This window comes from Bos indicus x Bos taurus, chromosome X (genome assembly GCF_003369695.1).
Source record: "Bos indicus x Bos taurus breed Angus x Brahman F1 hybrid chromosome X, Bos_hybrid_MaternalHap_v2.0, whole genome shotgun sequence".
In the NCBI taxonomy this organism is placed as follows: Eukaryota; Metazoa; Chordata; class Mammalia; order Artiodactyla; family Bovidae; genus Bos; species Bos indicus x Bos taurus.
Window position 1 is genome coordinate 120,679,323 of NC_040105.1, and position 27,165 is coordinate 120,706,487.

Below are 27,165 nucleotides of genomic sequence, written 5' to 3' on the forward strand. Positions count from 1 at the left end.
TCCTGAATTGTCATAAATATCTTGTCTGCCTTCTGTTACTAAACTACAATCTCCCTGAGGGCAGAGATCTAGTCTTAATTCACCCCTATGCCTACACACTCAGGACTACATTCTAAGCAGCCCTCTAGGCCCGCCCCTTCATTCTCTTAGTCACCCCATTGGCTGGCTTGATTCTGTGGAGTAATACCATTATGATGATTTGAGTGACTTCATATTACTGGCTTCTCTTCAGAGTTGTCAAGCCAGCAGAGGATCTTGGTTCAAAGGCCAGAGAAAAGACAGAGAATTAGACTTAACTCTCCCTTTTCTTCATATAACGAAAGAGTTAAAATATTTAGATAATGAACAAAGTTGCAATGTTCTTTCTTCTTTTCATTTTTGTATTTTTAATGGAAAGTCCACTTCATTTGAACATGATTTATTCAGGTGAGTAAAAGTTAACTGAACAACTGGTAGGCTTAAAAAGTTACATTAGCCACAGGGGATGTAAAATTGTATACAAGGGTAATTATTTTTCACTGTTAGAGGTTTTCAAGACAGTTAACCGTCTCAAATATTTTGCAGCACCCATAAAATTGGATCAGTCATTGGCCAAACCAAATGAAAACAATAGCGGTCATCAACAGAGCGGATTTCCATCAAAGTACTCAGGTAACTCAGTACAATATTCACATTCGGTGAGATTACAGTTATTTCAAAAGAAAATATGGACTAGGCTTCTTTCACATACTATATGATTCTGTCTTTGCCTGTGTATTGGCTATCAGCACTGTCTATAAAATACAATAAATTAGATAATCATTTGCTCATAAATTAAGTACTATAATCTTCTATGTCTTTAAGATGAATATTCTCTTTAAGGATTGTTGCTTTATTTTCTTTGACTATTTTTGCTTGGCACACACAAAATCCTCCTCCTTAAGCAGATCATATGAACATGGCTGTATGACTTTAATTGTAATTTGAGGCACTTGTTTTGGTGATAAAGGGTATTAGTCCAGACACATAATTTACAAGGATACAGCTTTCTTTAAAGCTAGTTTCTTTAAAGCAAGTTTCTTTAAAGTCTCTGGTTTTACTTTGGGTTTTATTGTTCAAATGCTAGTGGGAATTCTGTTTATCTCAAATGAGGAGCCAACACCTGAAAAGCTATAGTAAGAAAATGAATATTTGTTGGAGACATATGTTGCATATAATGCAACATGTATGCAAAAATGATTCAATTTCTTACAAAGTGACGAATAGCTGTATAGCAGAATAATTTATAATATATTATATATAAATATATAATATCATTTATGTTAGTCTTAGTTCCTCCCTGGCACTGACTTTCTTATCTTCTGATGAAGAGGCTTCCTAACCTGTACTACAGCAAGGCAGATGAGAAACCAAATGGAATCTTCTTTTTTTTTCTTTAAAGTATAGCTGATTTAAAATATTGTGTTAGTTTCAAGTATACAGTATAGTAATTCAGTTTTTTTGCAGATTATATTCCATTATAGGCTATTATGAGATTAAAAATATGGAATACTTCACAATTTGCATATTATCCTTAGGCAGGATCCATGGTAATCTCTATATCAAAATGGAGTCTATTATTAATGTTCCATGTTAATGACAGCACACATTCAATGTGAATAGTTTCTGATAATTTTGTAAATACAGTAAATTATTATGCTGGATATGGAGTACATTACATTAATTTTATTAACATTCAGCATTTTGGCTATGGAAAAAGCACATTTTCAGCTTCTTGTATAATTCCAAGTTATGTCCTTATCTCCCTAAACCTATCTCTACTCAGTCCCCTCCCTCTTAACTCCTTCCACAGCTGTGTAACTGCTAGCCCTGACTCCAGTCTTTCCACACAATTCTTGGAACTTGAGGGCCTGGGAAGGTGTGTGAGGGCCCACAGCCATTGTCAGGGACCTTTTGCTGCACAGCCTTTTTATTCAAATTAGAGAAAGGCACCCCCTCAGGACAGACGGATGTGGAAATGAAGTCTCTCTGGGGTAACAAATTGGTAAAGCTCCCTCTGGCTGGACATAGGAGAAATGCAAATCCTCTCTGGGTTTGCATAGCCTGTGGGCTCATGACACAGCAAATGGAATCCGAGGCTGATCTTCCGGCCTTCCTGCCGGCTCTCACCCACCAGGGTCCTCTGTGCAACACATAGATTACATAGTCAGACACTGCAGTCCTGTGCACTTCTGCAAGTTTTTCCTTCAGTCTTGGCTTTCTCTCCTGGAACCTATTAGACCACTTGAGTTGACTCATTGGAAAAGACTCTGATGCTGGGAGGGATTGGGGGCAGGAGGAGAAGGGGACAACAGAGGATGAGATGGCTGGATGGTATCACTGACTCAATGGACATGAGTTTGAGTGAACTCTGGGAATTGGTGATGGACAGGGAGGCCTGGCGTGCTGCGATTCATGGGGTCGCAAAGAGTCGGACACGACTGAGCGACTGAACTGAACTGACTGAATGAGCCAGAAGGCCACTGCTGTGTTCTGCAAAGCTCTCCCTTCTTTCCCTTCTGAATGTTTGCTAAATGCCAGCTATGAGCAGACCACTGCTCCTCAGCCATCCTCATCCATCACAAACACATGGACTGATTCATCCTCCAAAAGCTCATGTATGAATGCTTCATCACTTGTCTTCTCCAAGACCACAGAACTTGAGTCCTGACCAGGACACTGGAAATCCTGGCTTATGGTCCTTCTTCTAACCCTCACTTGTTTCTTGTGAGCTTGGACAAAACTCCAGACCTCTTTTAAAATCTTTCCTGCCCCTAACCTTCTGTGGTCTGGGGCTCTGGGGCTCAGTATAAGTTTAGTCATAGAGATGAAAGAGAATTGTTTACCTCTAAAGATTGAGAGGTAGTTTCCTGGAAAAATCCTCTCACCTTTTAATCATATGAAAAGATGCCTACTTCAGGCATAAGAAGAGATATATAAATAAAAGTACACTAAAATATTGGTTTTCAACTATCAACCAAAATGTTTGATAACATACTGTGTTGCCAAAGAAACAGGTGAACAGATAAGCTCATATATCAGTTGTAGGTGTACAAATGGGTTTAACTTTTATAGTAGTACGTTGTCAATATCTATCAAGAGAAAAGAATGCGCATGTAATTTTTGACCCAGAAACTCAATTTCCAGGACTTGTTTCCTAAAACATACACTATTCCATTTCCCTAGTCCATTTACTCTCCCATTCTCCTAGAATACAGTCTAATATATTTTCCTGCCCCCTCAAATCCCTAACATTTTCCACAGCCTCACACCCAGGTGATGATCTCGTTTCTTCTTTCACTAAGAAAATACCAAAGGTCAAAAGAGAAATTCCACCAGCTCCCAGCGCTACTTCCCCCTTCTACCTGCATCTGTAGTCATCTCTGCACTCCTGCCCGTTGCTACCACGTTAAGGCCAACCCCTCCACCTGTGCACAAGATTCTACCCATCACCAACTCAAGGACACCCTCCTGTCCTTGAGGAGGACATTCCCATTTGCATACAAGCACATGTCATTTCTCTCATCATCTCCTTCCCTCAGTCCCCTCCCGCTGCTACTCTATTTACAGTGAATTTGCTGTCCCTTTACAGTAAAGCTCCTCAAAAGAGTGGCTCAAACTCACTGTCTCTAGTTCTTTTTCTCCTCTGTCTCTCAAATCCATGCCAACCAGGTTTGCATCCTCACCACTCCACCAAAAACTTCTCTTGCTGACGTCTCTGATTACCTCCACATTATCATTTTGTGGTCAATTCTCAGGCCTAATCTTACCTAAGCCACTTTTCTTTTGTTACTAACATTTTATCATGAAAAATTTCACATGTACAGAAAAATTGGAAGAATCACATATTGAACACACCCATCATCTAGGTATTAAAATTAAACATTTTACTATACTTGCTTTTCACAGTCTGTGCTATTTTTACCAGGCCACTTTCCCTTTCTATTGGTGACATGAACCTTGAGGCATTTTTCAGCTCTGGTTGGCTAAGCCACCCTATCCTGCACCAGTGAAGGGACAGATAGTGAGGAAGGATAAAGGGACAGTAAATTCAGGTTGTCAGATTTAAGAAATGAATGAGTAATATGGTGATATCACTTGTTGTTCTTTTATTCAGTTTATACCAACAATAATTTCTTTTTCTTTTTAATTCCAGCCATGATGAGAAATGAGACTGTTGTTCTACAGAGAAAAATCTGGAAAGATTCTGATGTAGCCTATGCTATACCTAAACGATACATCAAATGGGATATAAGGAATATGGCCTTATAAAATTCACAAATAGCCCTCTAATCAAATCCCTCTGAGATGGTACCACACAAATCAAAACAATAAATGCATCATTTAATTAGCAAAGTATGGCTACTCTTCTTTCAACCAAATAGATTGCAAGTGTCATACTGAGCCAGAAATTCAGATTCTTCACAATACAGGAGAGAGGTTCTTTGACTAAGCACAGGAGGCAGGTGAAATAAGGGAGCCAGGCACTCAGTAGGTATTTAATTTGTACTTGTTTTCACAGACTGTGCAATCTATTCTCAGGGGTTTTTTTATTTGCTTAAAATGACATTTCTGATTTCTTTAGACATATCTGATTTTCTTTTCTATTCCTCTATGGGAAACCAATATGATTGACAAATATGTCATTGATACATAAAGTTAAAACACAGTTATCATAACAATTTCTTTCTTTCCTTTTCATTTTAAGCAGTGATTCCACATGGATCAGCTCTTGCTAAAGTAATTTTAATTGTATATGTAGCCAGTCTCCTGCATTTCTTTGATAGGTAGAATGACTATTTTTTGTATAAATATTTGTATAAATATATGTTTATACAAAACAGCATGCACTACCATTAGAAAATCTATTGCATATTAAACTAAGGTGTTATAGAGTGACAACTAATGATGATGGTGATCAGTTCAGTTCAGTCGCTCTGTCGTGTCCAACTCTTTGCGACCCCAGGAATCGTAGCACGCCAGGCCTCCCTGTCTATCACCAACTCCCGGAGTTTACTCAGACTCACGTCCATCGAGTCAGTGATGCCATCCAGCCATCTCATCCTCTGTCGTCCCCTTCTCCTCCTGCCCCCAATCCCTTGCAGCATCAGAGTCTTTTCCAATGAGTCAACTCTTCATATGAGGTGGCCAAAGTACTGGAGTTTCAGCTTTAGCATCATTCCTTCCAAAGAAATCCCAGGGCTGATCTCCTTCAGAATGGACTGGTTAGATCTCCTTGCAGTCCAAGGGACTCCCAAGAGTCTTCTCCAACACCACAGTTCAAAAGCATCAATTCTTTGGTGCTCAGCCTTCTTCACAGTCCAACTCTCACATCCATACATGACCACTGGAAAAACCATAGCCTTGACTAGACGGACCTTTGTTGTCAAAGCAATGTCTCTGCTTTTGAATATGCTATCTAGGTTGGTCATAACTTTCCTTCCAAGGACTAAGCATCTTTTAATTTCATGGCTGCAGTCACCATCTGCAGTGATTTTGGAGCCCCAAAAAATAAAGTCTGACACTGTTTCCACTGTTTGCCCATCTATTTGCCATGAAGTGATGGGACCAAATGCCATGATCTTTGTTTTCTGAATGTTGAGCTTTAAGCCAACTTTTTCACTCTCCACTTTCACTTTCATCAAGAGCCTTTTTAGTTTCTCTTCACTTTCTACCATAAGGGTGGTGTCAGCATATCTGAGGTTATTGATATTTCTCCCAGCAATCTTGATTCCAGCTTGTGCTTCTTCCAGTCCAGCGTTTCTCATGATGTACTCTGCATATAAGTTAAATAAGCAGGGTGACCATATACAGCCTTGATATACTCCTTTTCCTATTTGGAACCAGTCTGTTGTTCCATGTCCAGTTCTAACTGTTGCTTCCTGACATGCATACAGATTTCTCAAGAGGCTCTTCAGAGAGCTGAAGTATTCTCCCACAGTTTCTATATGTGGTTTACCCAATTTCTCAAGGATCTTTAACAGTGTTCAATACTGCAGATGGTGACTGCAGCCATGAAATTAAAAGACGCTTACTCCTTGGAAGGAAAGTTATGACCAACCTAGATAGCATATTCAAAAGCAGAGACATTACTTTGCCAACAAAGGTTCGTCTAGTCAAGGCTATGGTTTTTCCTGTGGTCATGTATGGATGTAAGAGTTGGACTGTGAAGAAGGCTGAGCGCCAAAGAATTGATGCTTTTGAACTGTGGTGTTGGAGAAGACTCTTGGGAGTCCCTTGGACTGCAAGGAGCTCCAACCAGTCCATTCTGAAGGAGATCAGCCCTGGGATTTCTTTGGAAGGAATGATGCTAAAGCTGAAACTCCAATACTTTGGCCACCTCATGCAAAGAGTTTACTCATTGGAAAAGACTCTGATACTGGGAGGGATTGGGCGCAGGAGGAGAAGGGGACGACAGAGGATGAGATGGCTGGATGGCATCACTGACTTGATGGGCGTGAGTCTGAGTGAACTCCGGGAGTTGGTGATGGACAGGGAGGCCTGGCATGCTACGATTCACGGGGTCACAAAGAGTCGGACACGACTGAGCGACTGAACTGAACTGAACTGAACTGAACTGAATACAGTCCAAATTCTTCCCATGAACCAGCATGGCCTCTCTCCTCCCTCTCCTGGCCCTTGGAACAAATAAAATAAGTCAAAAATTAGTTTTAGTACATAAACAGAACTAAGAAAGTCAATATGTAACATAGGACACCAGTCAAAAGACTGTTCTACACATCTATGTCTCTTTTGCTCTCTCGCATACAGGGTTATCATTACCATCTTTCTAAATTCCATATATATGCGTTAGTATACTGTATTGGTGTTTTTCTTTCTGGCTTACTTCACTCTGTATAATAGGCTCCAGTCAAAAGAAGCCAACTTCATAGAATCCCAGGTTGGCTTTCTAAAGGCACAGCTGAAGCACTAGTTTGGGGACAACACTCTGAAAGGATGCAGTGCCATCCTGAGAGATGTAGTGTATGTATTAAAGGCTCCAATATGGTGCTGTGTCCTCACCAGGAAGAACACAGAGGTCTGAGAACCGAGGAGTGGAAGCAGTCATGGTCCCACTTAACAGTACCCCTGTTGACCATTCAGGGATTTTATGCTTTCTGTTCCCTCATCTCTGAGGTCCACCACATTGTAGGTCTTGTTCCGCAAAGGGGGCACAGTCTTTCCAGGGATACAATAAGGGTCCCATTAAACTTTATGTCAGAGCTGATGGAGCTATAAGTCAGTACGCTGAAGTCCGTGTGCCAAAGGACTAGCAGGCAAGAAAACAAGTCACGATGATGGTAAGAATAATTGACCCTAATCAGCAGAAAGACGGGAGAAGGCAATGGCACCCCACTCCAGTACTCTTGCCTGGAAAATCCCATGGACGGAGGGGCCTGGTAGGCTGCAGTCCATGGGGTCGCTAGGGTCAGATACGACTGAGCGACTTCACTTTCACTTTTCACTTTCATGCATGGGAGAAGGAAATGGCAACCCACTCCAGTGTTCTTGCCTGGAGAATCCCAGGGATGGGGAGCCTGGTGGGCTGCCGTCTATGGGGTCGCGCAGAGTCGGACACGACTGAAGCTACTTAGCAGCAGCAGCTGTCTTTCTTCAAATCAATTCCACCTAAGACTCAGAACCTACTTGACAAACCAGTATGTTTTATGCAACAAACCAGTATGTTTTCTTCATGCAAAAGTTCTCTTAAGCTATGTTAATGAGACTATGTATTTGGTAGGAAACCTGCCTTTCTTCAAGATTTATGTCAATCATTTTATGGCCTGGGATGACTCACCTTGTGCCAATGTTATGTCAAAATGCATGTTGTGGGTGAGGGGCCTGGTGCCATTCTCTGAGTTTTGAGACATTTCCTTTCTCTAATTCAGTTCAGTTCAGTCGCTCAGTCGTGTCCAACTCTTTGCGACCCCATGAACTGCAGCATGCCAGGCCTCCGTGTTCATCAACAACTCCCAGAGTTTACTCAAACTCACATCTGTCAACTGATCATGCCATTCAGAAATCTCATCCTCTGTCATCCCCTTCTCCTCTTGCCTTCATTTTTTCCCCAGCATCAGGGTCTTTTCAAATGAGTCAGCTCTTCACTTCAGGTGGCCAAAGTATTGGAGCTTCAGCTTCAGCATCAGTCCTTCCAATGAATATTCAGGACTAATTTCCTTTAGGATGGACTGGTTGCATCTCCTTGCAGTCCAAGGGACTCTCAAAATCTTCTCCAATACCACAGTTCAAAAGCATCAATTCTTCGGCGCTCAGCTTTCTTTATAGTTCAACTCTCACATCCATACATGACTACTGGAAAAACCATAGCTTTGACTAGATGGGCCTTTGTTGGCAAAGTAGTGTCTCTGCTTTTTAACATGCTGTCTAGGTTGGTCATAGCTTTTCTTCCAAGGAGCAAGTGTCTTTTAATTTCATGGCTGCAGTCACCATCTTCAGTGATTTTGGAGCCCCCCTTAAAAAAAGTCTGTCACTGTTTCCATTGTGTCCCCATCTATTTGCCATGAAGTGATGGGACCACATGCCATGATCTTAGTTTTCTGAATGTTGAGCTTTAAGCCAACTTTTTCACTCTCCTCTTTCACTTTCATCAAGAGGCTCTTTAGTCTTTTGCTTTCTGCCATAAGGGTGGTATCATCTGCATATCTGAGGTTATTGATATTTCTCCCAGCAATCTTGATTCCAGCTTGTACTTCATCCAGCCCAGTATTTCTCATGATGTACTCTGCATAGAAGTTAAATAAGCAGGGTGACAATATACAGCCTTGACATACTCCTTTTCTTATTTGGAACCAGTCTGTTGTTCCACGTCCAGTTCTAATTGTTGCTTCTTGACCTGCATACAGATTTCTCAGGAGGCAGGTAAGGTGGTCTGATATTTCCATCTCTTGAAGAATTTTCCACAGTTTGTTGTGATCCACACAGTCAAAGGCTTTGGTGTAGTCAATAAAGCAGAAGTAGATGTTTTTCTGAAATTCTCCTGATTTTCAATGATCCAATGGATGTTGGCAATTTGATCTCTGGTTCCTCTGTCTTCTCTAAATCCAGCTTGAACATTTGGAAGTTCACGGTTCACGTGCAATTGAAGCCTCCTAGTAGGTATATAACTTCCTGTTAAAGACTAGCAGGGAGTCACTCTTTCTGCCCCCTTCTGATGTCTATGTCAGAAGCTTTCTCTATCTCTTTCATACTTTAATAAAACTTTATTACACAAAAGTTCTGAGCCATCAAGCCTGTCCCAGGATTGAATTCTTCTCCTCTGGATGGCAAGAATCCCAGCATCTTTCATGGCTCAACAACAACCTTTCAGGAGGCTCATTTGAATTCCCTAATTATCACTGGTCCACATCTTCAGGTTTGTAGTTCTCCCTGAGGCTCCTGGTTATTTATCCTGATAGATATCCCGTCTTGTTAATCAAACAAGTCCTTAATATTAAATAGAAAACTCATCATAAAATTGAAGTTGCATTACATTTATTTCAGCAGAGGTTGGAAGCTATTTTCTTTCTTTCTTTAATAGGAGAAACAGTAATTTAATTTCATACATACAGAATTCCCAGAAACACACAAAAGTCTCCTGGTGGCCAGGTAATTGAAACTTATACACCATGAGCTTCTACTGAGCGAAGGAGAAGGGGCTACAGGTCTGGGGTCTCAAAGGGAAGGAAGATAAAACCCAGGAAGATAAGAGCCAGTGTTTGGTAGATATATGTTTGCGAGGAAGTGCACAGAAATTTCTCTGATATAAAAAGTTACTTTGGTATAAGCTTTCTGCTGGTATAGGCCCTTCATCTAAGTTCTTTTAAAGGCAGGTAAGGATGAGGTGAAAACCTCTTCTTGAGTCTAGAGGACTTTGACTTTGCTCAGAATAATCCACATGCCATGTTTTGCTCCCTGTCACTCTAAAGCAATGTCTAGACTCTTGTCACTTTTGAACCCATGTCAACACAAAATGAGCCACTTCAAAATACTGCTCCCGAAAGGGTCATCTTCTAGCTCATTCATCTCAGGTGACCATAGAGGGTAATGGACAAGACAGATTCTCCCAACTTCAACACAGAGAAGAGCCAGGCATTTGACTTCCTAGCCTCCATCCTTCTCGAAGCTACTTTCTAATGACTAACTTCAGGGAGTAATTTGTTTAGGTTTTAGCATTGGGATAGGCCCACATCTTCTGAGTTATAATGTATTCACCTATCATATTTGGTGGCAAAAGGAAAAAATGATGGATCCTTCCATTTAGACTAACAACATTAACAAAAAAAATCCTGCAATTTAGTGAGGTTTACATAAAAGTGTGTCTGTGAATATATATGTAATATACCAATGCATACATATATATGATATGTATTCACATATTCTAAATTAGAACATCAATCAGTCTGTACTAAATTAGAACACCAATAAGTTATATGTCATCTATTTCATCTCTGTTGTCTGTACTGTTGCCTTCATCTCCATTTGTGTGGTTTGAACCTCTACAGGTACAATTTGCAAGGCATCACAGGTTATACTATCATGTAATGCCATTATTTTATTTTACAGATGAGAAAACTGAAGCTATAGAAAAGAAGAACATATAGAAAAGCCATGATTCATTCCAGATCTCTTGATGCTCATTTAAGCATTCTTTCCATTGTTTAATGATTCTAGATGGATAAAAAAGCATTTTCCTGTCCTCATTTGAATTACCTATATATTCAGAGATTATGAAACTAGTGATTCCTGAGACCTTAGAGATCATGTAGCCTACTGTTTCTCAACAGGAATCTATGAACTAGATATATTATAATGCTTACTCCTTAGAGATTCTCATTCTATGAGACTGGGGTGGTGGAGATAAAAGTCTTTATTTTTTTAATTTCCAGAAGATTCTCCTGCACATAATGACTTGGAAACCTCTGATCTAATACAACTTAACTTGTACAGAGGTAATAACAGAGACCTAAAAAGGAGAAAGAATCTTGCTTTTGCAAACAATTTCTTACTTAGGGGCTCAAGTCACTCACACCTGACTTTTGCGTTGTTATTTACAACTGCAGTACTATGTATTATGTCTAGATATTAGAACTTTTTAGCACGGAAGAACTATGTTAGGGAAGGAAGAAAAGCAGCACAGTATCCTAGAGTAAATCCAACAGCAGATTGTAAATTTGGTCCCAAATGTTATTTGAACACAAGTGTTTTCTGCTTCTATTGCTGCTACTTATATAAGTTATACTGTTGGACATATTCAAAAAGGCAAAAAAAAAAAAAAAAAAAAAACCCTTCAATTAGAAGATGGTGTTGGTAAACATTGCCATCACTGAATTTAGAGAACTAGCCACGGATAAGGTCATTAAGTCAAAGTTGGATTTTGAATTATAATCAGATTCCCAAGGGCCCTGGGTCAGATTATTCAGGTCTTTGTGGATTGTTCTCAGCTACATGCCAGTTATTAGGAATGCAGGATGTACTTTAATATCCATAGGCAGTTTTGGGGCTGTAACTTAAACTCATTTTAGAGGCTGATATACAGATTTCAATTGCCTATGTCAGTAACTCCAGATATATATCTGCATATTATTTTCCTTAATGATGTGCATTTGTATATGCCTGGCACAACCATAAAGCATTTCATAGTCAGATAAGGAATAGAACTGCTCATATAGTTTTGAAATAAAAGATAAATTTCACTAACTGCTATATGTGTTCAGAGATAGAAACTATCACTGTCAGTTTGTAGGAGATAAAGGGAAAGGTTGATGAAGGTTGATGATATATGAGGTAAGGCTTAGAGAATAAGTAGTGGACAGAAGGACAGAAGGATGGCAGGGGGGAGAGAGAGAGAATGAGAAAGAGAAATAGAGAAGGAATAGAGAGAATAAGAGCATCTGTTTCAGGCACAGGGAGCTGTATGGACAATGCCATGGGTGTACTCGAGTATAAAATATATTAGGTCAAAATAACTCAGAGAACTTTACTTTGCATACCTTCTCTGAAAGATGTTTCTACCCTTTTAGTTCCCTTGAGAAATTTTCTAATGAAAATTCCTGTCTTATATGTATTACTAAATCGTAATGGTTTTAAGAGATAATTGGTCAACAGAGAGGTGTAAAAAAACATTACCAATAGCCACATGGGCTATCAACAAAAGCTTAGAACTCTGACAATGATGTAGTGACACGAGGGCAGAACAGTAGTATTAAAGAAAATGGAGAAAAGAATTTGAAATCAGAGGGACAGAATTTGAGTCTCTTCTCTGCTAGTAATTAATAGTATGATCTTTGCTTTTATTCAGTGTCTTCCGGATCTTAATTCATTTATAAAAAGAGAATGAAAATGCCTACCCTGTCTAGCTTTTCAGGTTGCTGTGAGGATAAAATCAGATAAGTGTAAAATTAGATGTTAATATGGAATATAATTATTACTAGCTATAATAATGGTGATTTAAAAATTAATATTATTTTAAGATTTTTATACCTATGCCAAATGAGGGTTTTTTCATTCTTCTTAAAAGCATTAATCTTGTAATGTCAGAAATACATTTCTAAGATGAGTCACTGGTATAAGGATCACATTCTGATTCAAAAGTCCTTTCTGGATGGCTTAGAGACATTTAACTGTTAATATAAGTATGAAAGGCCAGGAACCTGAATCAGTGATGGGGAAAAAGAATCAGTTTGGGGGCATCGATTAGACTTTAGTAGCTGATCTCATTTGCCAACGGGAGCTGGGCACAATGACTCTCCTTGCATCCTTTTGTTTCAAGTGTATTCCTGTTATCATCTAATCCCTAAAACTGAGTTTGGAAAGTTGACATTTGTTACTCAGGATCACTGCAAACAAGCTCCCATTTCTAAAGCTTCAAGCAGGAAGCATTGTCGTGAGGCCATCATACTACTTTATCTGCCAGATATGCTACAAATATATTTTCTCCGTAATTTGATTTTGGTTTTGCTCCTGGCTTTTTTTTTTTTTTTTTTTAGAAAGAGAGATGATACTGTCTTTAATAAAATTAGACAAAGAACATTTTCAAATAACCAACCAAAGAAATGTCACCAGCCAACAAACATTTAGAAGCATGTTCAACTCTCACTAATAGTCAAAGGAATAACATGTAAATCACTGAGATAGTGTTTCAAATTATCGAACTGGAAATATTTAAAAGAAAAGTAAGTGGGCAAATTCATAACATCCTACAATGTAGAAATATTTAAATAAAGTATGGTAAAGTAATTAAAATGTGTTCTAAAACATAGATGGCAATGAAGAAATGATCACAATAAAATTCATGAGAATTGTCAGACATGTAATAGGTCATGTGGAAGGAGTTAATAACAGTCATTTCTGGAAGGTTGTGTTACAGTCTTTTTTTTTTTATCTGAGTTTCAACTTTTCTCCAATGAATATTACTGCTATTATTAGTAAATAGTTTAAAATGTATATATGCACTCATGCACACTTAAGGAACATCTTCTAAAGTTGCTTCTTTAGTTATATTAAATATGTAATATACCCAATATGACAGCCACATTCTTTTTTTAAAAAAAATTGTATCTTATTGTGGTAAGAACACTTAACATAAGATCTACTCTCAACAAATTTTAAGTATACAATAAAGTTTTGTTGAGTATATGTACATTGTCATACAGCAGGTTTTTAAATCTTATTCACCTTACTTATTGAAACATTGACCATTATGTTACGAAACATGCCTATTATTATGTTGATTAATAACTGGCCATTCTCCCCTCTCCCATTCTCTAATAAGTACCATTGCAGTATTTGATTTTTATGTATTTGGCTATTTTAGATACCTCGTATAAAGGAGGACTTCCCTGGTGGCTCAGACAGTAGAGAATCTGCCTGCAATCTGGGATACCTGGGTTTGATCCCTGGATTGGGAAGATCCCCTGGAGGACGGGATGGCAATCCACTCCAGTATTCTTGCCTGGGGAATCCCCATGGACAGAGGAGCCAAGGGGTCACAAAGAGTGGAACATGACTGAACGACTAAGGACACATATAAATGAAATCATGCAATACTTGTCTTTCCATGTCTAGCTTGTTTCTCACCACATAATGTCCTCAAAGTCCATCCATGTTATAGCATACTGCAGAATTCCCTCCCCTTTTAAGGTTGAATAATATTCCTTAGTATGTCCATATAGTTGCCCCTCCATATCTGTGGGTTCCTTGTCTGCAGATTCAATCATCCAATAAAGATTGGTTGAACCTGGGGAATGTGGAACCCATGGACATGGAGGACTAGTTGTACTACAACATATATAAAATGCATTTGAACGTCAGAAGATTTGGTACCTGCATGGCTTTTTGGAACCAATCCCCTATGGAAAGAGTACTACATTTTCTTTATCCATTCATCTATCAGTGGACATTTAGATTGTCTTATGCCTTAGCTTCCCTGGTGGTTCAGATGGTAAACAATCTGCCTGCAATATGGGACACCTGGGTTTGATCCCTGGTTCAGGAAGATACACTGGAGAGTGGAGTGACAACTCTGTACCACTTCTCTGTACTGTTTTGGTGAGCCCAGAACCAGAAAAAAGGAAATTAGTTGAACTGACAAAATATTCAAACATATCTCCTACTGTTTTGACTGAAAACTCTATTTTGCCTTCCTTAAATTAGCTCAGAGACTACCATGAACCTAGAACTGAAGATGGTACCCAACACACAGCTGTCTTTTTAGAACCTGAGAAAGTCAAATGATCAGCAATGAGGTAGGCCAAAGTAGAAATGAGAAATCACTTCAAGGATAAATTGTGGAGGGCTCTAAGTTCCATACCAATGAGTACAGATTAAATTTATAAGCAAGGTAGAGCTATTGAAAAACAAATCTCAGTTAAGTGGTATGTACAACTCAAACAGAGTCAATTGGCAATAGCTTAAAACATTAGTCAGTGAATACTAGCAAATATGTGGCTGCTGCCTGGAACATTCAAGGATGTTCATGTAGTATCCCAACAGTCTAATAGCAAAATATAGTATTTAAAGGGGGATAAATGTCAGAGAGTGTATAATTCAAAGAGAGAAACTAATTTCAAGTTGAGTAAAATCTGAATGTAGAAGTTAACTTGAGGGAAATCCTACTGGCCCAAAACAATGGCACCATTTGAGCAATAAAGACTGCAATGAGCTAAAACACATAAGATGGAGGAAAATACAAAAATTTATAACATTTCTTTGCAAACCACTAAAATTTGCTAAAGCAGCAATTCTTTGTACTGAAAAATGATGAATAATATGAGGAATAATCAAGCATTTATCCTTCCTTTCCAGAATATTTCAGGGTAAACAAATATTTCATGAAGAATAGTGCTTCTTTAAAAAAACAGTTACCAGTGATAAACTCAAGAGGAATATATAATGAGAAAATATTCATTCTGTAACCCCTAAAGGAATGATACATCCTGACAACAATAATCAGCTGATGCTATAATCATTAGGTGACCTGTTGAAACACAACAGAGGATGAGATGGTTGGATGGCATCACCAACTTGATGGACATGAGTTTGAACAAGCTTTGGGAGTTGGTGATGGACAGAGAGGCCTGGCGTTCTGCAGTCCATGGGGTTGCAAAAAGTTGGACACGACTGAGCAACTGAACTGAACTAATCAGCTAAAGATTTATGTTTAAATATTTTCTGGTATAATAGCATAATACTAGGATCTATTTTAAACCTCTCTTTATTTAATAAAATAAAAAAGACTAGTGGGGAATCAAAGAATCAAGATTCTAACGTAGTGATGATTGTTGAAGATATGTGTTGGGTGCATGGTGATCAATTATACTGTTCTCTTTACTCCTGTGTACATTAAATTTTTTTCATAATAAAGTATTTTTAAAATACTGAAAATGAGTACAGATTCAGAAATGGATTTAACTAGAGCAAAACAGAAGAGATGCTGCTGCTGCTGCTGCTGCTAAGTCACTTCAGTCGTGTCCGACTCTGTGTGACCCTATAGACGGCAGCCCACCAGGCTCCCCCATCCCTGGGATTCTCCAGGCAAGAACACTGGAGTGGGTTGCCATTTCCTTCCTCAATGCATGAAAGTAAAAAGTGAAAGTGAAGTCGCTCAGTCGTGTCCGACCCTCAGCAACCCCATGGACCGCAGCCTTCCAGGCTCCTCCGTCCATGGGATTTTCCCAGCAGGAGTTCTGGAGTGGGGTGCCATTGCCTTCTCTGAGAAGAGATGCTACGGGACAGCAAATCAGAGCTGCCTCTTTTAAATGTTTCCATGTGATTCAGTATTTCCTCTGTCATAGCCCTTGTTACTCTATATAATACTCATCTACTTATATGCTAGTTTCTACATATTATGTGCTAGTTATTCTCCATTTGTCATTATAGATTGATCAATTTGTTCTCCCTCTCCATCTTATTATGTGTTCCAGAAAACCTGGCTTGGTTGGGATTCCTTGCCCTCTGACTTCAGGTTGGTTCTAATTAAAGGAAGATACTGGCAAGCTATCTGATGGTGGAAGGAGAGAGGTCACTGTATTAATTCCTCTCCTTCTCTCCCTTCTGTGCTGCAGGTGCTCCAGACTCCATTCTTTTATTTGTAACAGCTCCTCTGTTCAAAACTCTCCAAGACAGGGCTTATACTCTGGGTTCTGGAAAGCACTGTCTCCCTTTGTAACTTTATAATCTTGCTACCCAGGTATGCTTTCCCCTACTTTGTTGTTCTGGACCCTGCCCATATTTTTGTATCTTTGTTCAGCATAATTGCTTGAATGGCCCCTTTTGAGTGTGCCATCTGTTTCTTGTTAGGACCTTGAATAATACAGGTTATAAGCTTCATTGGAGCTTGGAAATGGTCTCTCTCTTTTGTTCATTATGATTGTAATACCTACAAAACATGACTGTCTGGCACCTAGTAGACATAAAATAAAACATTAGTTAAAGGAAAATTAAAATGGACAGAATGACATAAATAAAATTCAACATTATTTTCTGATTTAAAAAATATAAAATAAGGGATAGAGAAATACATATGTTATTTTTAAAGGACTCTGTCCATTAGCTTCAAGCAGAAAGTTAAAAAACTGGGCATATTTGCATTTAGAATGTCGTGAAGAAATTTAAAAAATTGATATTCAAATTGAAAAGGTGGGCTAAAATTTCATTATTTAAAATCATATCTTAATAAAATTCTAGTATAACAATGTCAGTTCAGTTCAGTTCATTTCAGTCGCTCAGTCATGTCCGACTCTTTGCATCCCCATGAATCACAGCACGCCAGGCCTCCCTGTCCATCACCAACTTCCGGAGTTCACTCAAACTCATGTCCATCGAGTCAGTGATGCCATCCAGCCATCTCATCCTCTGTCGTCCCCTTCTCCCCCTGCCCCCAATCCCTCCCAGCATCAGGGTCATCTGTCCCTAAATAAATCAATAAATGCAATGGAACTCCATTTTATAATTTGACAAAATGATACTAAATTTCATGTTGAAAAATAATCATATAAAATTAGGCCACAGATTTAAAATTATAAGTGGTAATAAATGTGTTTTACTAGAAAATAAAATATACATATACCAAGGTACTTATTAGTAAAATTCCACTTCTGACAGTAGTATGTTAAGTGATTTGGGACTTCCTTCTAATAACGACTAGGACTTCCGTGGTGGCTCAGACAGATTGGGAAGATCCTCTGGATAAAGAAATGGCTACCCACTCCAGTACTCTTACCTGGAAAATCCCACGGACAGAGAAGCTTGGTAGGCTACAGGCAATGGGGTCGCAAAGAGTTGGACACTACTGAGTGACTACACTTTCACTTTCGCTTTCTAATAATGACTAGAACATCTATCTATGTATGGAGGGAGATAAAGAAACTGAAGTCCAATTTCCAATCATCACAATCCCTGGTGGTCCATAAGACATAAATAAATGTTAATTGTCTCTTTTGGAAGATATCACAAACCTTGGCCTCAAAATAATCTCCACATTCTTCATATAAAAGTGAATCACTCAATTAAAAAACAGGCATTAGAGGAGACAAGACAGAGATAAAGAATAGACTATAGAAACAGACTCATGGAGGATGTAGATAATGCAAACTTTAAAACAAATAAGCTGAACATAAGGAAATTCAATACAGATTGAGAATGTAAACATTTAAAAAAACTATAATAGAAATTTAAAAAATGAAAAAATAACAGTCTGAAATTCAGAGCTCAATGGGTTGATCAAACAGAAGATTAGACGTACTTTAAGACAGAATATGTAAAATGGAAACTGGGTCATTAGGAAGTTACCAGAATCACACACACACACACATAAAATACAGAAAAGTTTATAAAATTCACAAGGAAGGAAGTGCTTGTGCTCATCTATGTCTGGCTCTATGTGACCCCATGAAATGCAGCCCACCAGCCTCCTCTGTCCAAGGGATTTCCCAGGCAAGAATACTAGAGTGGGTTGCCATTTCCTCCTTCAGACCCAGGGATCAACCTATGTCTCCTGCGTTGCAGGCAGATTCTTTACCACTGAGTCACCAGGGAAGCCTTTATAAAACACATAGGGGACTAAGTAAATAGATCTAATATATACAGAATTGGAGTATTAGAAGAACAGAAAAAAAAATGGAGAAGAAGAAACATTTAAAGAGATAACAGCTGAGAGTTCTCTAAAATTGCTTAAAGACATTGGATTACAGATTTAAGAATCAATACAAAATCTGAGAAAGTGAATACTAATAGGGTGATGCAGAGGTACTTCATAGTTAAATTTCTGAAGACCAGCACAAAAATAAAATTTTAACAGAAGTCATATGGGGAAAACGAAATTGCTTTTTAAAGAAAAATTAATGATTGACAGTCAATTTTTTCACACAAGACAATGGTAAACTATCTTAAAATCACTGAAAGAAAATTTACTGCCAATGTATAATTCTATTTCTGAGAAAAACAAAGAGGAGACAAAAGCATTTTAAAATAGGCAAACATAAAGACTTTGTTATAAGTAAATCAGTACTAGAAGAAGCAGCTAAAACAAATTTATGTCTGGAAGAAATAATTCGAGATGGAAGTGGAGAAATGAAAGAGGGAATGAAGAGTATCACAAAAGGGTAAATATGTGAATAGACCTAAAAATACTAATGATTAAGTACTTATAATGGTATCAATAATCTCAGATATACATATGATACCACCCTAATGGCAGAAAGCAAAGAGGAACTAAAGAGCTTCTTGATGAAGGTGAAAGAGGAAAGTGAAAAAGCTGGCTTAAAACTCAACATTCAAAAAACTAAGATTATGTCATCCAGTCCCATCACTTCATGGCAAATAGATGGGGAAAAATGGAAACAGTGACAGACTTTATTTTCCTGGGCTCCAAAATCACTGCAGGCAGTGACTGCAGCCATGAAATTAACACACTCCTTGGAAGAAAAGCTGTGACAAGCCTAGACAGCGTATTCAAAAGCAGAGACACTGCTTTGCTGACAAAGGTCTGTATAAGTCAAAGCTGTGGTTTTTCCAGTAGTCACGTACAGATGTGAAAGTTTGACCATAAAGAAAGCAAAGCATCGAAAACTGATGCTTTTGAACTCTGGTGCTAAAAAAGACTCTTGAGAGTCCCTTGGACAGCAAGGAAATCAAACCAGTCAATCGTAAAGGAAATCAGTTCTGAAGATTCATTGGAAGGACTGATGCTGAAGCTGAAGTTCCAATACTTTGGCCACCTGATGCAAAGAGCCGACCCATTAGAAAAGACCTTGATGCTAGGAAAGATTGAAGGCAGGAGGAGAAGGGGGCAACAAAGAATGAGATGGTTGGATTGTATCATTGACTCAAAGGACAGAATTTGAGCAAACTTCAGGAGATAGTGAACTTCAGGGCAGGGAAGCCTGGCATGGGGTCTCAGTCCATGGGGTCTCAAAGAGTTGGACACGATTGAACAACAATGGTATCTTGTGGGATAGAAAACATAATAGATAGATGATGGTTTTATAGGTAGATAGATAAAAAGAAAAAAAAAATTGGAAATGCCTTCCAGAAGGAGAATACATGGAGTTAAAGTGTGTAAATGTGAAAAATTTCTGTATTATCAAGGAACGTGGAGAAAATTTGGACACATTGGTAATGCATTTTGAAAATTTCAGGATTGTACCAAAAGTATTGTAAAAAGATATGCAAACTATAAGCTAATAAAGAAGGAAAAAATGAATTAAATAAATAAATAATAAAAACAAGAAAATGAGGAAAAAATATAGAATAAGACAAATACAAGGCATGTAGCAATTAATCCCAAACATAGAAGTAATTACATTAAATGTTAAGACAATATTTCCACTAAAAGGATAAGATTTTCAAAAAGGAAATTAAGAAAAAAAAATCATAGCTAAGTGGTGCCCATAAGTAATATATTTCAAATGTATAGACAAAGCTCAAAAGTAAAAGGATGAAAACAATAAACTATGCAAAAATCAAGCAAAAGAAAAGTGATACAGCTATGTAAAAAGAAGGCAGACTTTAAGAGAAATTAATTATATCATTCTAAATGTGTCTGAATCTAATAACGCACACTAAAATATAAAGACTAAGCATGACATAATTAGAGAACATGACTGCACATGAGTTTGAGCAAGCTCCAGGAGTTGGTTATGGACAGGGAAGCCTGGTGTGCTACAGTCCATGAGGTTGCAAAAGTTGGACAAGACCAAGCGACTGAACTGAACTGAACTGAGCATGACATAATTACAGGTTCATGACCAAGATAATCACGATGGTGTGATCACTTATCTAGAGACAGACGTCCTGTAATGTGAAGTCAAGTGGGCCTTAGAAAACATCACTACCAACAAAGCTAGTGGAGTTGGTGGAATTCCACTTGAGCTATTTCAAATCCTGGAAGATGATGCTGTGAAAGTGCTGCACTCAATATGCCAGCACATTTGGAAAACTCAGCAGTGGCCACAGGACTGGAAAAGGTCAGTTTTCATGCCAATCCCAAAGAAAGGCAATGCCAAAGAATGCTGAAACTACAGCACAATTGCACTCATCTCACACGCTAGTAAAGTAATGCCCCAAATTCTCCAAGCCAGGCTTCAACAGTATATGAACTGTGAACTTTCAGATGTTCAAGCTGGTTTTAGAAAAGGCAGAGGAACCAGAGATCAAATTGCCAACATCCGCTGGATCATGGAAAAAGCAAGAGAGTTCCAGAAAAACATCTATTTCTGCTTTATTGACTATGCCAAAGCCTTTGACAGTGTGGCTCACAATAAACTAGAAAATTCTGAAACAGGTGGGAATACCAGGCCACCTGACCTGCCTCCTGAGAAACCTATAGGCAGGTCAGGAAGCAACAGTTAGAACTGGACATGGAACAACAGACTGGTTCCAAATAGGAAAAGGAGTGCATCAAGGCTGTATACTGTCACCCTGCTTATTTAACTTATATGCAGAGTACATCATGAGAAACGCTGGGCTGGATGAAGCACAAGCTGGAATCAAGATTGCTGGGAGAAATATCAATAACCTCAGATATGCAGATGACACCACTCTTATGGCAGAACATGAAGAGGAACTAAAAAGCTTCTTGATGAAAGTAAAAGAGGAGAGTGCAAAAGTTGGCTTAAAGCTCAACATTCAGAAAACTAAGATCATGGCATCCGGTCCCATCACTTCATGGGAAATAGATGGGGAAACAGCAGAAACAGTGTCAGACTTTATTTTTGGGGGCTCGAAAATCACTGCAGATGGTGACTGTAGCCATGAAATTAAAAGACGCTTACTCCTTGGAAGGAAAGTTATGACCAACCTAGATAGCATATTCAGAAGCAGAGACATTACTTTGCCAACAAAGGTTCGTCTAGTCAAGGCTATGGTTTTTCCAGGGGTCATGTATGGATGTGAGAGTTGGACTGTGAAGAAAGCTGAGCACCGAAGAATTGATGCTTTTGAACTGTGGTGTTGGAGAAGACTCTTGAGAGTCCCTTGGACTGCAATGAGATCCAACCAGTCCATCCTGAAGGAGATCAGTCCTGGGTGTTCATTGGAAGGACTGATGCTATAGCTGAAACTCCAATACTTTGGCCACCTCACGCGATGAGTTGACTCATTGGAAAAGACTCTGATGCTGGGAGGGATTGGGGGCAGGAGGAGAAGGGGATGACAGAGGATGAGATGGCTGGATGGCATCACTGACTCAATGGACATGAGTTTGAGTGAACTCTGGGAATTGGTGATGGACAGGGAGGCCTGGCGTGCTGGAATTCATGGGGTCTCAAAGAGCTGGACACGACTGAGTGACTGAACTGAACTGATAGACAAATACATAATCATATTTTAAACTATTCTCAGTAGCTGATGTAAGTATCCCCCAAAATTCAGTTAAGAATATCAAAGATTTGCAAACTTAATTAACAGTTCATCTAATTTCCATATATAAAACATTGCACCCAACAGTATCAGGATAAATATTCTTTTCAAGTGAATGATAAACATTTTCCAAAACTGTACACATGCTGTTCCATAGGTTGTTTCAACATATGTCAAAGAAATAAAATTTTACAAAATATATTATTCATTTGCCTCCTGTGATATTAAGCAGGAAATAAATAATAAAAAGATAACTATAAAATACCCAAACGTGTGAAGTTAAATTAACCATTATTTGAAGAAGACATTGCAATCAAATTTTAAAAAAATTAAATATTTGGAACTAAATAAAAATAAAAAATATTATGCATTAAAATTTGACATGAGATGGACCAGGTATCTTGTCAACCTCTGCCTTAAACAGTACTTGATAATATTTGTTTTAAAAGGGATGGAAGTCCTCCAATCAAATGCTTTATTTACCACTTAAAGCTTTTCCAAATATATTAACATTGTGACAGTTCAGAAAAGCCCTACAATGTTTACAAACTTATTCTGCCAGGAAAACTTGTCTTCTATTTTATAGTCTTTTTAAAAAAATATTAATACTTCTTCAGCTCAGTTCAGTCGCTCAGTAGTGTCTGACTCTTTGCGACCCCATGAATCACAGCACGCCAGGCCTCCCTGTCCATCACCAACTCCCAGAGTTCACGCAGACTCACGTCCATCGAGTCAGTGATGCCATCCAACCATCTTATCCTCTGTCGTCCCCTTCTCCTCCTGCCCCCAATCCCTCCCAGCATCAGAGTCTTCTCCAATGAGTCAACTCTTCGCATGAATACTTCTTAGCATTCCATAAAATAAAATCTGAGGAACATCATTTTGAGAAATGCTGAATAAGCAAATCACTGACATTCTTACCCTTTGAGTCATTCATTTATTTTATTTCTTTTTTGTACTCTAAAGTTACTTCAGGTCTTTATCTACTATTATGTACTTAGAATAAAATAATTAGCTCAAAGCTTATTTTGCATTGATTTTTTAACAGATATATTATTTTAATCAAGAAAATAATCAAGTAACACATGAGTTATTGAAGCCTAACCAGCTACTGAAGTTGGAGAAGTTTGTCAGAAGATAGGACACTATGGATGGTTCCTTCACCACAAATAAGGAAATATTATAAAATTCAAAATTATTAATATTTGAATATTGAATTGAATTATTGACTAATGAATTAAAAATCAGATGTGCCCTAGTTTAATTGTATCAGGAGTGTTTATTTTGATGAACTATTTATATGATTGGTTCCATGAAAGCTTTGATGGGGGAAGTGATAGAAAATTTTAATTTTCTTTTTGCTTATGCCCTAAAGCAATGTAAGTTTATGCAGTAATTGAAAGAAAATAAATAAAAATATGGAAATTTTATTTTAATTAGGTCAAAAAGCTGGCTTTTTTAAACCTGTTGCAGAAATGAAATTAGCTACCTCTTTATTTCAACAGTGACTTTGGAAGGAAAGAACTCTGAGGGGGCCACTAGAGGCATCTTACAAAGGAGTCATCCAGAAAAATCACCCTTGAAATCTTCCTAATTTGATAGCAAGTTCTTTGTAGACAAGTTTCCAACTTTGTATAGCTTTGTAGTTATACTTTAGTGCCTAGTACAGCAGAAACACAAGGGAAGTACTCAACGTTTGAGTATTATAAAATATTTAGATTTTGTGTATATGCATATACACCTGTGTTTTTTGGTCATGAAAGATAGAATATACATAGATAAAGATGATTACTACATTTGACTTTGGTGGAGGGCTTTTCTTCTTGTTACCATATTTTTTAAAATTTGTACAGAAATATTTTTCATGAGTTAAACTATAAATGGTGCATTATTTTATAGAAATCAAAATGCCATCAGGCTGTTGGCTCAGGTTCCAAAATATTCTATACATGGAATTCTAAATCAATGAGAAAATGAATAACTAAATACTATGTTCATTATGAAATTTTATTTCCATTAAATCTCCAATCAATATTTTTAGAGGTTTTATAAGGTAGATGACTGAAAATGTTGTACCTTTGCTGCTCTTCTTCAGAGCACTTTAATAATAATTTATATAAACTAACTCAGATATCTGTTATGCTATATCTGGAATATCCTCCTTTGAAGCTATCTACACTAATGAAAAAATCATTGTTGGCTATAACCAGTAGCACTTACAAGAGTGCTGGACAATGTCTTAATGACAGAGACATAGTTCACCATTATTATTATTTAATAATATTGGGCAAATAGCTTGAAGTCAAAGAATGTATGACTCTGAATTCCATAATAAGTAATTTGGCTTCTATTTTACAAAGTAAGGAGCCATTGACTATTGCGAGGAGCAAAGCGAGATAAGTCTAAAATGACAAAAGAAAGAGAAACAAAATTATATGTTTTTGCTGAAGAAATGCTCAGCAGTGAAGTAAAATTAGTTTTCTGTTCTTTAAAACAGTCAACCAGTCTAGACATGAGAAACTCAATTTAAATATTAATAAAACACATCTCAGCTGTTGCTCAAGTCTCATTTCTTTGTTTCTCAGCTACAGTCTGTGTTTATACAAACTTTTGCAACATGCCACTGAAATTTCATTCTTTGTGCATGCATGGTGGTTCCTTTGAGGAAATATGGAAATGCAAATGGAAGTATGATGAGGGAAAGAAATTGACAGTTGACAGTCAAATTAAAAATCAAGTATCCATAGCAACTTTAAGAAACCTCAAGAAATTTATTCATGTGTCATTGTGACCATGATAAACACCAAATTTAATCACAAGTGCACAATGGGGATCATTTGTTTTAATCAGTTTTCATTTTGTCTTTTGTAAAAATTATATATTCTGGATACAAGCACCATATCAGATACATGATTTGCAAATATTTTCTGTCATTTTGCAGGTTGTCTTTACTTTCCTGATGGCATACTTTGCAATGTAAATTTTACTACATTTGGTGAGGTTTAAAATTAAAAGATGCTTACTCCTTGGAAGGAAAATTATGACCAACCTAGACAGCATATTCAGAAGCAGAGACATTACTTTGCCAACAAAGGTCCGTCTAGTCAAGGCTATGGTTTTTCCAGTGGTCATATATGGATGTGAAAGTTGGACTGTGAAGAAAGCTGAGCACCGAAGAATTGATGCTTTTGAACTGTGGTGTTGGAGAAGACTCTTGGGAGTCCCTTGGACTGCAAGGAGATCCAATCAGTCCATCCTGAAGGAGATCAGTCCTGGGTGTTCTTTGGAAGGACTGATGCTAAAGCTGAAACTCCAATACTTTGGCCACCTCATGTGAAGAGTTGACTCATTGGAAAAGACTCTGATGCTGGGAACGATTGGGGGCAGGAGGAGAAGGGGACGACAGAGGATGAGATGGCTGGATGGCATCACCGACTCAATGGACTTGAGTTTGAGTGAACTCCGGGAGTTGGTGATGGACAGGGAGGCCTGGCGTGCTGCAATTCATGGGGTTGCAAAGAGTTGGACACGACTGAGCAACTAGACTGAACTGAACTGAATGTATTTATTTTTGTGTTATTCCTTATGTTTTTTATATCATATTAAAAATAAAAACACTGTCTAATCCAAAGTCACAAAGGTTTATGCCTATGTTTTACTCTACAAAAGTTGTATAGGTTTAACTCTTATATTTATTCTGTGACCCATTTTGAGGTGTTTTTGTATATCATTTGAGATAGGAGTCTAACTTCATTATTTTGCAGTAGATATCCAGTGGACCCAGTAATGTTAGACTTTTGTTTAAATGGTGAAAATGTAAAGAAAACCAATAAAATAGTAGGATGTGACGATGTAATCTAATAGAGCAGGAAGAAGAATAAAGCTCAAAAATCCAATAGAAAGCAGGAAAGGAGAAAAAAAGAAGTGATGCAGAAGCATGGTAAACACACAAAATACACCAGTGATCTCAATAAATAAAAATAAATTAAGCATGCAGGAGACAAGAGACATAAGAAATGTGGGTTTGATACCCTGGTCAGGCAGATCCTGGAGTATGAAATGGCAACCCACTCCAGTATTCTTCCCTGTGAAATCCCATGGACAGAGAAGCCTGGCTGGCTGCAGTCCATGGGGTCGCAAAGAGTCAGACATGACTGAGTTACTGAGCGCACACACACACACCCCACACACGTTGAAAGACATATATTCAAATCAGAACCAAAATCATCCGTGCTACATACTATTTACAAGATTTGTTTACAATATCTAAACAAAATGACAGGTTTAAAATAAAATATTCAAGTAAATTACTAGCAAAATAAATCATAATTAATATTCCACAAAACAAGGCTTAAGGTGAAAAACATTAATGGGAACAAAGATAGAGATCTCACCCTGATAAAGAAACAATCCACCAAGAAGGCAATAATCATAAGCTGGTATGAAGCAAATAGCATGGGAATGAACAATATCAAAAGAAAACAGAAAGAAATGCAGAGAAAAGAAGCATCCTCTATTATTTCTCATCTGTTTATAATTCACATAATTTTGCCAAATTATATATGATTTGGCATCACCTTAGTTTATTGTGGCATTGAGGGATAAAGGTGTGTATGAATAAATACCTGTGAGAAATTATAGCACTAACATATTATTTTCCACTTTTAAAATTTGTAAATGTCTTCAGAAAAAAACAATATTCAGTAGATGCTGACAGCAGTGCCATGTGGAGCAATACTAGAGCCTGAGGAAAAGGAAAAATCTGGTATTATCAGTATTTAAAATGTTATT

At 37.8% G+C, this 27,165-nt stretch overlaps 1 long non-coding RNA gene across 1 annotated transcript; it reads left to right on the top strand.

Moving 5' to 3' along the window:
* The first annotated feature begins 564 nt into the window (after nt 1-564).
* Nucleotides 565-4,371, top strand: LOC113886871. Its single transcript, XR_003509573.1, has 2 exons — nt 565-651; nt 4,175-4,371. It is a non-coding gene; the product is annotated as an uncharacterized LOC113886871 (long non-coding RNA).
* Nucleotides 4,372-27,165: the final 22,794 nt, after the last annotated feature.